Below are 15,204 nucleotides of genomic sequence, written 5' to 3' on the forward strand. Positions count from 1 at the left end.
CTCATTATTTTTAATCAAGAGAAGGTCCACGCTGGTAATTCTATACCAGTTCTTTTCCAACAAGGCAAAGTCATCCCAAGAAGAAAAAGGCACTTCACTGAGAATATAGAGCTTGTAATCATTTTTCTGCCTCTTCAAAATTATCCTGCCTTGTCTGGGCTGCTCCTCACCTGGAGAGAAGGAGCAGGGGATGGGCTGCCAGCACAAGGCTCCGTGTCATGGGTGAATCTCCAAGTGTGGCCCATGGACCACCGCTGTCAGGCCAGGAGGTCTACAGAGTGTTCTGTATCCAGTCCCAGCAGGACAAGGGAGGAAGCCATTTTTTCAATTATGTTAATTAAACTTTCACAGAAATCCCACATTATTAATACTTTTTTTAACATTTGCATTATAAAATACACATAACAAAATGTAACAGATTAACCATTTTTAAATGTACCGTTTAGTTGCATTAAGTGCATTCACATTATTGTGCATCAGCACCATCCTTCTCTAAAACTCTTCATCTTACAAAACTAAAACTCTGTGCCCATTAAACAATAACTCTCCATTCCCACCCTGCCTTCTCCCCACCCCAACCCATGGCAAACATTCTCCTTTCTTTCTCTATAATGTTATTATTCTGGCTACTTCACATAAGTAGAATCAATAGTACAATGGTTGAGGGATATGTTCTAAGAACCCCAGTGGATGCCTGAAATCAGGGATAGTACCAAACCCTATAAATACTACGTTTTTTCCTGTACATACTTACTGTACATATAAAGTTTTATTTATAAAGTAGGCACAGTAAGGTTAACAGAAATAACTAATATCAGAGCAATTATAACAAGATACTATAATAAAATTACATGAATGTCATCTCTCTCTCTCAAAATATCTCATTGCACTGTACTCACCCATCTTCTTGTGATGATGTGAAATGACACAATACCAAACCTATTCCCGAATCATGCAGTAAATGGCTTGGTGTCACTTGTTTGAGAGGACCCCTGGCTGAAGTCTTCACATAGGCTCTGTGTTTTGGGGTGCAACACATTGCTATCAATGGCAACACATTTTTCTGTCCATGTGTTCCACACACAATTTTAATGTTTTTTTTTCCATATTAGTCAAGCACTTACTACACACTGTGGCCATAACTTTTGCATTTTGAGGTGAGGCAGCAAAACTATCACAAATGTCTTTTTTCTTCTTTACAATTTCATGGATAGAAGAATCGCTCTTACTCTGAATTTTAGCAACCTCAACATATCCTTATTAAGTCAAGAACTTTCACCTTTTCACTTAACGGGAACACTTTACGGCTCCTCTTCGGCATATTGGAATGACCAGTGTCAGTCCCCTTGTGCCTTGGGGCCATCATTCAGTAAAAGAAGGGTGACTTGAACACAAGCACTGTGATACCAAAACAGTTGACGTGATAACCAAGAGGACTACTAAGCGACTGACTAACGGGCAGGACAAAGGGGGGATGAGTCACATCCTAGGCATGAAGGAGCTGGATGTCTTGAGATTTCATTGTGCTATTTAGAATAGCAAGCAATTTAAAACTTATGAATTGTTTATTTCTGGAGTTTTCCATTTAATATTTCTGAACTGCCATTGACCAGTTGAAGCTGAAACCTCAGACAGGGAAACTGTGGATAAGGGGGATGGTGAACAGCTTGTGTGAGAGGTAGAGGTGATCTCCTCAGGCTGTATTTCTCAGAAGGAAGAAACTGGCCTCTTGCAAAACTGACCTCCTGCAAAGGTCCTTGGAGAGCCCTGTGGGCTCGTGCTTCAGAGAGGACATCCTGGTCAGCCTTATGACTTGCACCCAAGCCACCTCACCACTGCTGTGACACTGTGTTCTATAAGAAGAACTGTCTAGGTCTTTGTCCCAGTTTCTAGCACAGCGCTCCTAAAACCTTTCGAATTTCCTAGGGATGAGAGGGATAAGGGTGTCTTTTGTTAGGCTAATGAGGTGGCTTTTCTGGAATTTTCCATTTAATATTTTTAGACTGTGATTGACTTTGGGTAACAGAAACTGCAGAAAATGAAACCTCTGATAAGGGAGGACTAGCGTATTTGTCTTTTTGTGACTGCCTTATTTCACTTAGCATCATGTCCTCAAGGTTCATGCACGTTGTATTAATAATTCTTGTAGCCTTAAATTTTGCACGGGTGCTGTAAAAACTGCATTGATCATGCTGTACCAACTTGACTTATTTAACAGTATAAGTTTATCTCTGCTAACAGTTTTTCATCCTATTTGTATGTTATTGTTAACATTTGTTAATTTTGCATGATTTAATGTCAGTGTTATTTTTCTAATTCACAAATGGTGAATAGCTGGACAGTTTTTTAAAGTAAATGTGATAAAGATTATAATGTTAAGGCTTCAACTCAGAATAACACGGTAATGTAAACAATAGAGAAAAAAGAGTAAAACTATAAAATATAAACCTATTTATTTATATGGGGATTGATGCAATTGGAGCATTCATCTCACATATTTCTTATGCTTTATACAAAGGAAGACTCAGACAGATGGACAAAATTTGTTTCATCCCATCAACAGTTTGATCCAAGATGATACCATGGTATCCTTTATAACAGTTTGTCAAAAGGTGGCATAAAAAGTGTTTCAGTTTTAAAAATTAATTTTAAAAATGAAACTTCTGATAAATAAGAGTTCCCTAATGCTTTATAATTTGATAAATCTTAACATTAAATGTGGACTTAAAACATTGTCCTTGCATACAAGTGCAATCGTCATTCTGGAAGCTTTATGACTCTGTGATGTTTTCCTTGGTCAGCGCTCACTTACTGTGACAGCTCTCCTTCAGACTTCTGAATGCTATTCTGCATGACTTCCTTTACTGTACCAGCCATGCAGTGCAAGCCTCTTGTTAGTAAACCATATAGTTCTCTGTATCTTCTCTGAAGACATTGTAACCAACGTTTTCAAGCACCATACCGACAGGTTACCTGTTCCCTTCCCTTGGTTCTTTTCTTTCTGGTTTTGGCACTCATTCTTCATTAGTATTTCTTACAAGACATAGCCATGAACCAAATCACAAACACCACCACTTTAAAACTGTATTATTAATTATTTTGTAATACTTTTAAAATAGCAAGAACATTTAAAAAAACTTTCTATTCCAAATTTCTCATAAGATGGAATAAAACATTTGGATACAATGCTAACACCTTAAAGGAAGGTTTAAGAACTCCCCTGAATTATTTTAAATGGGGCAGAATAGTTGCATTATTATAACAGGAAACCAAAGTTGGAGACACAGTATGGATGTCTCTTACTTCAATAAATAGTCTGAATTCTATGATACAAGTACCTAACCAACAGCTTCAAAATATACTTTAAGGGAGCTCCTTTCTTCTTGCTAGTTGGGTGCTATCCAAATTCATGAATCATCCAATAAAGCCAATTAGATTTGCAAATACACACACACACACACACACACACACACACACACACACTGAGTGGCCAGATTATTATGATCTCTGAATGCATAATAATCTGGCCACTCAGTGTATATCCTCTATAATAAAAAGCTAATATGCAAATTGTCCCCTCAACCAGGAGTTTGACTAGTAGGCAGGCTGGCCAACCTCCCATGTCCCCTCCCCCTGGCCAGGCTGGCCGGACCCCACCGATGCATGAATTCATGCACCGGGCCTCTAATGTATATATATATATATATATATATATATATATATATATATATATATATATTATGTGTTCAAAGATCATAATAATCTGGCCGTTCAGTGTGTGTGTATCTATCTACACTAGTAAAAGAAAAACATGCAAATTAACCATCACTCTGCTATGCCAAGGCACGCCTACCAGCCAATCAGGAGGAGGGAATATGCAAATTAGAAGGCCAAAGATGGTGGCTGCCCAGCTGCTCCAGGAGAGGAGTGGCTGGGCGGGGCAGGACATCTGCTATGAGAGGAAGGGCGGGGAAGGGGAGGGGGCGAAGGGATCTACAGGAGCAGCATTCCACCGCAGCCAAGACAAAGACGGCAAACTCTGGCCAGAGTCTGCAGCAAAGGTGGCAGACTCCAGTCAGAGCGAAGGACTGGGTCCCAGGTGCTGGAGGAAAACCGGTGCTGGAAGCCAAGGGAAGGAAGGCCTATTGCATGAATCTCTTCGTGCAACAGGCCTCTAGTATATATATATATATATATATATATATATATATATATATATATGTATATATATTTATTATATTACATTTTTTTTTTTTTACATTTTCTCAGAGGTGATGTACTCTCCCTTATGCTTTCTCCTAATGACTGTCCAGTGTATCCTAAAGTTTCTAGTATGACACATGCATACCAGAGTGTGAGAGAGAAATATCATGAAGATTCAGGGTCCTGCTATATTGGTAAAATTTCTAGTACACCAGTGGTCCAGGGAACACCAGGCCATCCCTTCTAAGATAAATGATGGATGGTCACATCTCATACCTCTTACCACTAAGAAAAAACTGGAAGGAGGTGACCCCTGAGTTGATTACTACAAGATAATTAAACGGGAATGAAAGATGGCATTCTTATCTGAAGAAAGACCAAGGTCTAAAGGTGTAAAACAGCATGTTTACTGTGGGGAAGCAAAAGCAATTTGATATCATTAGAGCATAAACTTAACAACAAGGAATGTTGGAAGAGGTGATCAGAAATGTAGAGTAGAAATGATGGGTTTAACAATAGGAGAGTCTTAATAGGACAGATCTCTTAGGTTTTCCCTGAAAGCAAAGCCTGAGGCAAAGTTGATGTGCTTCTAATTTATTAGAAAATATCACATGAAAGCAGGAGTAAGGAAAAAAGTGAAAGGATACAAAATTGAAGCAAGACTGACTGAGGATGCTACTCTGCTACCTAGTGCTGATCACTCAGTCTCACACAGTGAGAAACCAAATGAACAACTGCATCTACAGAGAGCCTGTTCAAGGAGAGTAGGATAGAAGAATTTAGTTCCCAGCTTTCAATTCCCATTGGTCAAAAGTTCACCCCATTGTGAGTTAAGTCCTTCTCCTTGCTTGGTGTGCCAGAATTAGTTACTCAGTAGTACACAGGGGCTGTTTTTCAAACTGTTAGGATTTCTTTGACTCAGAAGTTATGGCTTCAGCATGGATGGAACTGGAAAGTATTATGCTCAGTGAAATAAGCCAGTCAGTGAAAGAGAAATACCACATGATCTCACTCATTTGTGGAATATAAAGAACATTATAAACTGTTGAACAAAAATAGACAGAGGCAAAGAAGCATCAAAGAGACTGTCAAACTACAGCGGGAAGGCAGGGGAGGGTTGGGGGGCGGGTAAGAGATCAACTGAAGGACTTGTATGCATGCATATAAGCACAACCAACAGACGCAAGACACTGGTGGGGGGTGGTGAGGGCAAGTGATGGGGAATAGGGGAGGCCGGTGGGGGGAGGTGGGGGAGGTCAATGGAAAAAAAAAAGAGAGACATATGTACTACTATTTGTTAATACTTTAAACAATAAAATAAAAAAATAAAAAAGAAGTTGTGGCTTTGCCCAGAAACCTATGTGCTTTCACCATAACTCTCCTATTAGGGCTTGTCCCAGACTCCACACAACATCCATACCATCACAGACATTCCTATCAGCTCTGTAAGGTCGAACAGTGTGAGCGGTGTGGAAATTTACATACAGTAGTTTGTATTTACTGAAGAAACCTCTCTCTCCGGCTGCCTCCCGAGTCACCTGATAAATAGGGTGGATCAGCATTATCAAATATATGTTACTTCCAAAATCCAGAGTTCAGTAAGTATTGTGCTTCTTCTTAGCAGGAGATTTGTTTTAGAGATGATACCCTGCCATGTCCCAGACCACTGGACCACTAAAAATTCCACCAGTGGAACATGGCCCTACATTTTTGTTAACTTTATTTCCAACTTCTGGCATACGTGTCACACTAAGAACTTGATACTTATCATTTTCTGCTCGTGAGATTCAAATAACATTAGGCCATAAATATAGTGAACCTATATCAAGAAATTCAATGTTTACATAGTCATATTGTTGGTTGAGTGATTATGACTAAGTAGTACCTTTAAGAGCAACACTCTCCGTTAGAGGAAAAATGTCGTATGTTTTCAAGATCAATTAACGATGCTCAAGGGACCAAGAAGAGGGCTTACCTTCATGAAGCCACCCAAAACTTCACTCCTGCTCACATCTCTGAACCGGGCTGCTTCTTCTGGTTCCTATACTTAGATTTAGGAAAATAATTTGAAAAATAAACCATCCTATTATTTTACGGGGTAACTACTATGATCAGTACCCATACTAAGCACTTTAAATTAGATGTTTCTTTTCATTTTTACAACTTAGAGATGGGTGCATTGATCACATTTTTGCAGGTGGGGAAAAAAAAAGAATCTCAGAGGAACTAAATGACTTGACCAAGGTTACAAAGCTAATTAATGACAGAGCCAGTATTTGAACCTAGTGTGCCTAAGCCTTGGCTTTTGATGACAGAGCGTATTACATTTTATTTTTCCCTAGTTTCTGCTTCCACATATAACAGTTGCTTATTTGTGCAACTGTCTCCCTGATTCATCTCCTACCTGCAGTGTGGCCTCATGTCCTGGCTCCCAAGAATGTGTGTGTTTGGTTTATGTTAATTGTTCTGGTGTTCTGCCTGGTTAGTCCATCTTTCATTCTCAAAAGGGACTCACATCAGAGGATAATTATGTAGTTACCTTACTGAATGCAGGTAATAATAAATATTGGAATTAACCTTACATCTGATTGTAAGCAAGCCTCCCATCTGAGGTCCATGTCTACTCAGGGCCTTTGGAGCTTCTCTGACATGTAGGTGCAGGAACTTTAAATACAAAAAATCTAATTTCTCACATTTACTTCAAGAAGAAATATTAGAAGAAAAATAAAAGGGAAAAGAAAACAAAGTATTTCTAGTATGACTCTATATGACTAAAAACTGTTATTTCTTAATAACAGTTAAGGTAGATGGTATTATTTATACTACTAAAGCACCTAGGAAGTATTCTTAAGGGTTCTTCTGACAACAAGGTCTTCATTAAAAGTTAAAGATTATTAACTGAAAAAAGTAGGGGTTAAACTTGCTCATAATGAAAATGTATGGATTCATCAGAGATAAAGGAAAGATATTCCTGAAAATGTGCCATGAATAAAATATAAACATCTAAGTCAAGTTACAACAACCAATTAACAAAATATACTGAGGTCATGATTACATGCTTCTATTAGTGTAATATTACAGTTTCTCTCAAAATATGTTGTTTTTAGTTCTGTCAAAAATTTTGCTTTCTTCAAGAGCACTTAATTGATGATTTTGAATTGCAATGACCTGTTAAGACAGAAACTTATAGCAATGGCCCACAGTCATATCCATGATGCTTACGCAGCAGATAGGAGCTCTGTGGTCTAGCCCGAAATCACAGCTGATACTGAAAATAACGTAAGCAAGGTAAATGATTATTTTTAAAAAATAATCAGAGAGGAAGGAAGAGGGAGATAGAAATATCAATGATAAGGGAGAATGATTGATTTGCTGCCTTCTGCATACCCCCCACTGGGTCTGAGCCCACAACCCTGGCATGTTCCCCTACTGAGAATCAAACCGCGACCTCCTGGTTCATAGGTCAACACTCAACCACTGAGCCACGCCAGTCAGGCTAAATGATTATTTTATGCATGCTTACAGATGTTTAAATTCATTACAGATTTTACTGAGCAGCTAAAAAAAATCTGGTAATGGTCAAGAAAATATAAGTATTCAGGATTTATACATGTTGCAAAGAGACATTTAAGAATGTCTGATTTCCTGAGGAATCCTCTAATTTAACAAATCACCTGGTATATAGAGTTGAAAAAGCCCTAAGTTCAGAAATATGCTAAAACTGAATAGTATAACCATGACTGAGTGCCATATAGTGGAATCCTATTTCTGGAACCTTCTCTCTGCCAGATCTGCGGAGTGTTTTTCCAGTGTATACATGTAAAATTGATGCAACTTTTCCTTTATTTCAGGGTATTTTCCTTTTAATTGCTATATTCCACAGTCCTAGGAATTTGGGAATCAATTTGGGACTAAGAATCATGCCAGGAAGATAAATTACATTCATATGTCAGATATTGCCTCACAATGCTATCTTGCTCAGCAGGCTATAATGAGCCCCCACTCACCAGGCCAAGCTCCAGCCAAAAAAATAAATAAATATATAAATAAAAGAACACCTACTGTTTCTCCATCAAGGGCAACTCTCTCAGAGGGCACACAAAAGCAACAGAGGGAGGCCAGCTAGATCTATGCAGTTCCACGGGTTGCTATGCAACCCTTCGTGCAACTTGGGCAGCAACAGATGGACATTTTGAATAGAATTAATGCCCCTCTGACCCACGTTTTAAATAGTGCCCAGACCTACCGCCTGATGAATTCTATTAACTATAGGCATACTTACCCATATAAAATATAGCATCGTAAGTGACATTGTTATTACCATCCTTACTAACAAAAAGTCATAAATCTATTGGCAAAATTTGACACCGATAATATTCAATGAGATATTTCTCTTTTTTTCTCCTTTTCTTGATAAATGAATCACTGATGTCCCATAACCTTGGGCTGCACATTTCCTTACGGTGTTGCTCTGATTACATATGCAAACCTGCAGTGCCTGCTCTGAGTCTCAGCTTCATTTTTACAGAGTTTGTTTCTTCCTCAGCTGTTGTTACCTGTGGGCTCTGGGCATTGTGTAAGAGACCTCCCTTTATTGTAACTTTAAGAAAGAACATAACAAGGGATAAATATTTTATATGCTTTCGTGAGGACAATGTTGTAACCATGTTCCTGATTGAACAATCAATCTGAAGTGTATGCCCAAAGCTGCAAAAGTTCTTTGTCCACTTGCCTTCTGCCCAGGCCAAGCTTCAGCCACTTTTCAGCATTTGTGGCAAGTAGGTTTCAGGGGAGTGAGGGTTCCCTCAAGCATAATCAGGCTAAGATCCCCTTCTTAGGTCTCTTACATTTTATAAACTACTAGAGGCCCGGTGCATGAAAATTCATGCACTGGAGTGGGGTCCTTCAGCCTGGCCTGCTCCCTCTCACAGTCCGGGAGCCCTCAGGGGCGGGCGGTGAGCCAGCAATCAGGAAAAGGCAACACCCCCATCACACCTCTGCTGCTGCCACTGCTGGCAGCGCAAGCCTTGGGCAGCCCTGAGAAGCTGGGCAGCTGCCATCTGAGGCTTGCCTGCACCTCAGGCTGGCCCTGGGTGGCTGGGGGCTGAGGGGACTGGGGAACTTTGGATGCAGGCACAGGGCAAGGCCGGGCCCTCTTGAGGGCGAGCCTGGCCTTGCTGCATGCCTGCCACCCTGGTGGGGTTGAGGACACTGGGCGCCGCCATCTTTGAGGGCATGGCAGTCAATTAGCATATTCCCTCCTTATTGGCTGTGGGTGCTGCCATATTTGAGGGTGTGGCAGTCAATTAGCATATTCCCTCCTTATTGGCTGTGGGTGCTGCCATCTTTGCGAAGGCGTGAGGGTCAATTAGCATAGTCCCTTTTTATTAGATAGGATGTGACTTACATTGTAAGAACTGAAAAGGGTCTAAAGTCAGTTCTAAAAATAATCTAGCAGTACAGCATATCATATTGACAGAAAGCAGTTTTCAAATTTTAATGAAGCTCATTGATGATCTATCTACATAATAAAAGCCTAAGCAACTGTTACGGTGGAATGACCAGAACGGCCAGTCACTATGATGCTCACTGACCACCAGGGGGCAGTTGTTCAATGCAAAAGCTGCCCCCTGGTAGTCAGTGAGCTCCCACAGCAGGAGTGCCATTCAGCTGACTGATGGGTGCCAGACACCGGGCTCACAGCTGCTGAGCACAGCTGCAGCAGCACAAGCCTCTCCTGCCTCTGTGGCATCATGCTACTGAGTGGCGGCTGTGGCAGGTGCAGCAGGGCAGTGCCCAGCCTGGGCTTGGGCTCCTCCCCAGCTTCCTGCTGCTTAGTGCACTACTACATCCCTAGGGGATCCGGGACCCCTCAGGGTATGTCGGACTGCCGAATCAGGCTGAAACTGGCAGTCTGATATCCCCTGATGTGTCCCGGATTGCGAGAGGGCACAGGCCAGGCGGAGGGACCCCACTGGTGCACGAATCCACGCACCGGGCCTCTAGTATCTTAATGAAGTGTTATAGGAAAAGAAGCAATGGGCCAGAGAAAGGTGCCCAGAGAAGGGGTTCTGGTCCCAGCTCTCCACCTAAATAATCTTAAGAAAAAAGGTTCTCTACATTTCTTGATGCCAACTTCCTCACCTGCAAATGAAAGAGGTTTTGGTGAGAATGCTTCTTTAACATTTCCTTTAATATCCCCATTCTCTGAATAAACAAAGATGCAATTAGAAATGAATAACAATTACATTCTAGTTGAGCATGGAGATGATAATTTTCAAAGCCCCATACTCACATGTAATCAATCATAAAATTCTTTTAAGGAAGAAATTGAAAAGCCTTAGACTACCACCTAGAATTTCAGGGGGTTCTTTCTTGGTTCTATGCTTTCATTCCTTGCAGGTGCTCATACCCAAGGGGAAAGAGGTGCTCGCCCATTGATAATGTGGCTTCTGTCAAGGTTTATGTTTCGCACTGTAATCTCTCGCCAGAGCCATCCCTCTGCGGAGGAGCGATAGTGTGTGTGCCTCCAGTTTTGCAAGTGGTGCTGCTTCTCTGTCAGGCCTCCTGCTGCCGCCCAGTGTGTCTTCGTTTTGGAAATATGAGCTTGGTTTCCCACTACTGCATCTCAGGCTTCTTGTCTCCTTGCTGAGAGCCATCACTAATCTATGCGTGCATATCCATACATGCTTCCATATGTACCACAGAAAAATATTGGTTTTGTTTGCTCCTTCTGCCACCTCCCTTGAAGACCCTGGGGGTGAGAAATGTGGCATCTTAAATTATGTTGTCATCTCATAGAGATTCAGTGTTAATGACTATGGGCTCTTACCATTTCAATACCACCTGAAGTAATCACTTAGAAGCAATTCAGCTCAGTAACAAACCAGTCCCTATCTTTGTAGTTCCACATACTTTCTGATGAAACAAGAGATCTGATTTAGTCCTACATTTATTCTGGTATTTATCATATCGCATTTTATTGAAATCTCAAGTTGTATATCTTTAGAAAAACCACAACTCCCTATTTATTGTTTTATTATATAATGTTTTACTTGTAATAGCTTATATTATAAACTTTTTAATATTTTATCATATTTCAAAATATATTATTAAATATATGGATTTCCTAAAAATGGGCGTTAGAGCAACTACTACATGGAAAACCAGGACTATTAGGAACCAATGAATACTAATGGATGAAATATATTTGAATGCTGTACTTCATATGTTTTTGTTTAAATTCACAGGAGAAGGGCCCCACACACCAGTCTTCTGCTTTATAAAAGTTGAAATTATAAAAATATTTCCCAGGAGTGGTAAAGAGGGACAGTTAAAAAAACAATTTTATGGCCGAGATCGGTTTGGCTCAGTGGAGACAGCGTCGGCCTGCGGACTGAAGGGTCCCAGGTTCGATTCCGGTCAAGGGCATGTACCTGGGTTGTGGGCACGTCCCCGGTGGGGGGTGTGCAGGAGGCAGCTGGTCAATGTTTCTCTCTCATCGATGTTTCTAGCTCTCTGTCCCTCTCCCTTCCTCTCTGTAAAAGATCAATAAAATATATTTTTTTAAAAAAAGGCAATTTTATGGACTGTTCATGTAACTATGTTGAGTATATGTTTTTAAAAACATAGGCTCCAAGTTTAGAAACGGCCTACCTTTTCTTGAGGTGGAAGTTGCCCCTCATCTGAATTTTCTTTTAATGAAAAAAAAATTGAGTAATCACTACTTTATAATCTTTTAGATCTATAGGGCCTTTAAGATTCTCCTAGGTCAATTGCTTACTTTTTTATCCTCACCTGAGGAGAGAGGATATTTTTTTCATTGATCCCTAGACAGAGTGGAAGGAAGGGAGGGAGGGGAGAGAGAGAGAGAGAAAGAGAGAGAGGAGCATAGATGTGAAAGAAACACATCATTTGGTGGCTTCCCAAAGGTGCCCCAATAGGGGGCAGTGATCAAATCTGCAACCCAGGTTCATGCCCTTGACCGGGAATCGAACCTGCAACCCTCCTGTGCATAGGCCGATGCTCTAACCACTGAGACATGCCAGCCAGGGTGCCTTTTTTTTTTTTTTTTTTTTTTACATGTGAGAAAACTGAATTTGGATTACATAGAATTTTATTTAGACTGAATTTGTAGTGTGTATTTTGCCTTAGGCTTTTTTCTGACTCAAATATTGTTCTAGAGTCTCCCAAAGGTAGATAATTGCCTTTTTTCATTTATTCTGGTAAAATATCATTTTAAAACACACATTAAAAAAAACTAACTTTGCTCTAGAAACAAGTAGTAATTATACTTAAATTTCTGTTATGTTAAATTTCTATAAATTTCCCTTAGCCAGTCTTTCAAAATATATAAATTTGTGGATAAAATACTACTTCAGGAACATGATTCAAGAGTAAAAGCATCAGTGAAGAATTAAATTTCCCTTTGGATTAACTTGTTCCAATCTTAATGAATCTTTAACATTTAAAAACTAGTTTGAATGTTTCTCAAATCCACTGCACTACTGAATTTTCACATCTCCTATAATTTGCATATTCATTTGATTTTTAGAGAGTTCTACTTACTAGACCCCTGGGTAAACACAGGGAATATTCAGGCTGGTTCTTATATCTAGAGATTTGACATTAGAACACCATAAAAATTACAAATCAACATATACATACCCGCATAGCTTGTAATGGAACCTTGTTGGTAATTAGGTAGAACCATGACTTGACTGGAGACCAGCCATCTTACTTCTTATGCAAGAAGAAAAAGATATAAGTCCAAATGCAGCAGTGGGGCTCTCTAGACTTCCTCTAGGACTTACTCTGTTCTCCAGAGCGTATCTTAAATACTCATATTCCCCTCAAGATTCATGATACTATTTTTAAAAATATGTTTTTATTGATTTTAGAGGGAGAGGGATAGAGAGATAGAAACATCGATAAGAGAGATACATTGATCAGCTGCCTCCTGACTGCCTCCTACTGGGGATTGAGCCCACAACCCAGGCATGTGCCCTGACCTGGAATTGAACCGTGACCTCCTGGTTCATAGGCTGATACTCAACCATTGAACCACACCAGATGGGCATGATACCATTTTTTGTCAACCTAATTGTTACATGATCTAATTTTGTTTCTCATTCTGGAGACTTAGGAAAGTTCTTTATAAGTTATCCATGAGAAGTGTATATACTGATTGAAAGAGGAGAAAATTCTATGTGATAGAGCTTATTATTGTTCTTTAAACCAACACAGAATAAGGGAACATAGCCTCCAACAGAACTATTTACATCTAAGGTATAAGAATGTTTATTTAAAATAATTTAAAGTAAATTTAAATATCAGGACCTTAAAACATTTTAATTTAGAACAATTCTTTTTCCTAAGGTCTTTTAAAACCAGCCATGCATTATAGCAGTTTTTTTTCTGACCTTGTCTAGATAGGTAAACTGGATTTAACGGAAATTTTATTTTTCTACAAGCTGTTGGTTTCATCTGGCTTAAACGCAGGTCTGACATTACTGGAGGAAATATGAGCTATTGGAGAGCAGCAGAACCTGCTCCCACCCCATTCATCACTATGCCTGTGTTTCATACCAGTTTATGAGTGTTGTTAACAACCAAACTCTCCATTCAATTCAGATTCTTTCTGCTCTTTAACCATCAGAGAAGTACAATTAAATTTGGAGATGGTCTGAAACTATTGTTAAAAAGAAAGAAAAAGCTATACTACAATAGTAAAGTGTTCCACTTTATATTTAAAAGTTTTCATATGCCCAGGCCTACATTTTTATGAAATTCAGTTTTCCTAGTTTTATGCACATTATATGTTAGTAATGATCCCATGTGGCATGTGCTATTTTAACATGTTAATTAGCTACAGTTATTAATAGTATTAGTTTTCACCTTCTATTTCAGAAGCCCCTTCCTCACTAGTCTCTTAAAAACATTTGCCTTCCTTAAAACCTATGTGTTTCAGAGTGTTTTCCATACAATTCTTGGAGAACACTAGTTCTAGGTTATGCTCTGCAGTAAAAGAGGAGGTTTCCAGAGTCAGGTAACCTTGGGAAACACTGCATACTATATTCTACCTCTTGAAGACTTGTACATTAGTATATTAAAGGATTTGAGGAAATCTCCAGTGACAATATCTGTTCATAACATAATTTTTAAAGGTAAAAATAAATACTTTTTTATTCTTATTTTTTTAAGTTTTTTATTTTATTTTATTTTTTTCTATCAAGTTTTATGTCCTCTACTAGAAGCCTGGTGCATGAAATTCGTGCATGGAGGGGGGTTGTCCCTCAGCCCAGCCTGTACCCTCTCCAATCTGGGACCCCTGGAGGGATGTCCGACTGCCCGTTTAGGCCCGATCCAGTGGGATCGGGCCTAAACGGGCAGTCGGACATCTCTCTCACAGTCCAGGACTGCTGGCTCCCAACTGCTCACCTGCCTGCCTTCCTGATTGCCCCTAACCGCTTCTGCCTGCCAGCCTGATCACCCCCCCTAAACACTCTGCTGCCAGCCTGGTTGATGCTTAACTGCTCCCCTGCCAGCCTGTTTGCCCCCAACTTCCCTCCTCTGCCGGCCTGGTCACCCTTAACTGCCCTCTCCTGCAGGGTTGATCACCCCCAACTGCCCTCCCTTGCAGGCCGGGTGCCTCCCAACTGCCCTCCCCTGCTGGCCATCTTGTGGTGGCCATCTTGTGTCCACATGGGGGCAGGATCTTTGACCACATGGGGGCAGACATATTGTGTGTTGGAGTGATGGTCAATCTGCATATTACTCTTTTATTAGATAGGATAGAGGCCTGGTGCACGGGTGGGGGCCAGCTGGTTTGCCCTGAAGGGTGTCCCATATCAGGTGGGGGTACCCTTGGGATGTGCAGAAGCCTGAGCGAGGGGCCTGTGGTGGTTTGCAGGCTGGCCACGCCCACTGGCAACCCAAGCAGAGGCCCTGGTATCTGGAATTTATTTTCCTTCTACAATTGAAACTTTGTAGCCTGGAGTG

This window comes from Eptesicus fuscus, chromosome 8, assembly GCF_027574615.1.
Source record: "Eptesicus fuscus isolate TK198812 chromosome 8, DD_ASM_mEF_20220401, whole genome shotgun sequence".
In the NCBI taxonomy this organism is placed as follows: Eukaryota; Metazoa; Chordata; class Mammalia; order Chiroptera; family Vespertilionidae; genus Eptesicus; species Eptesicus fuscus.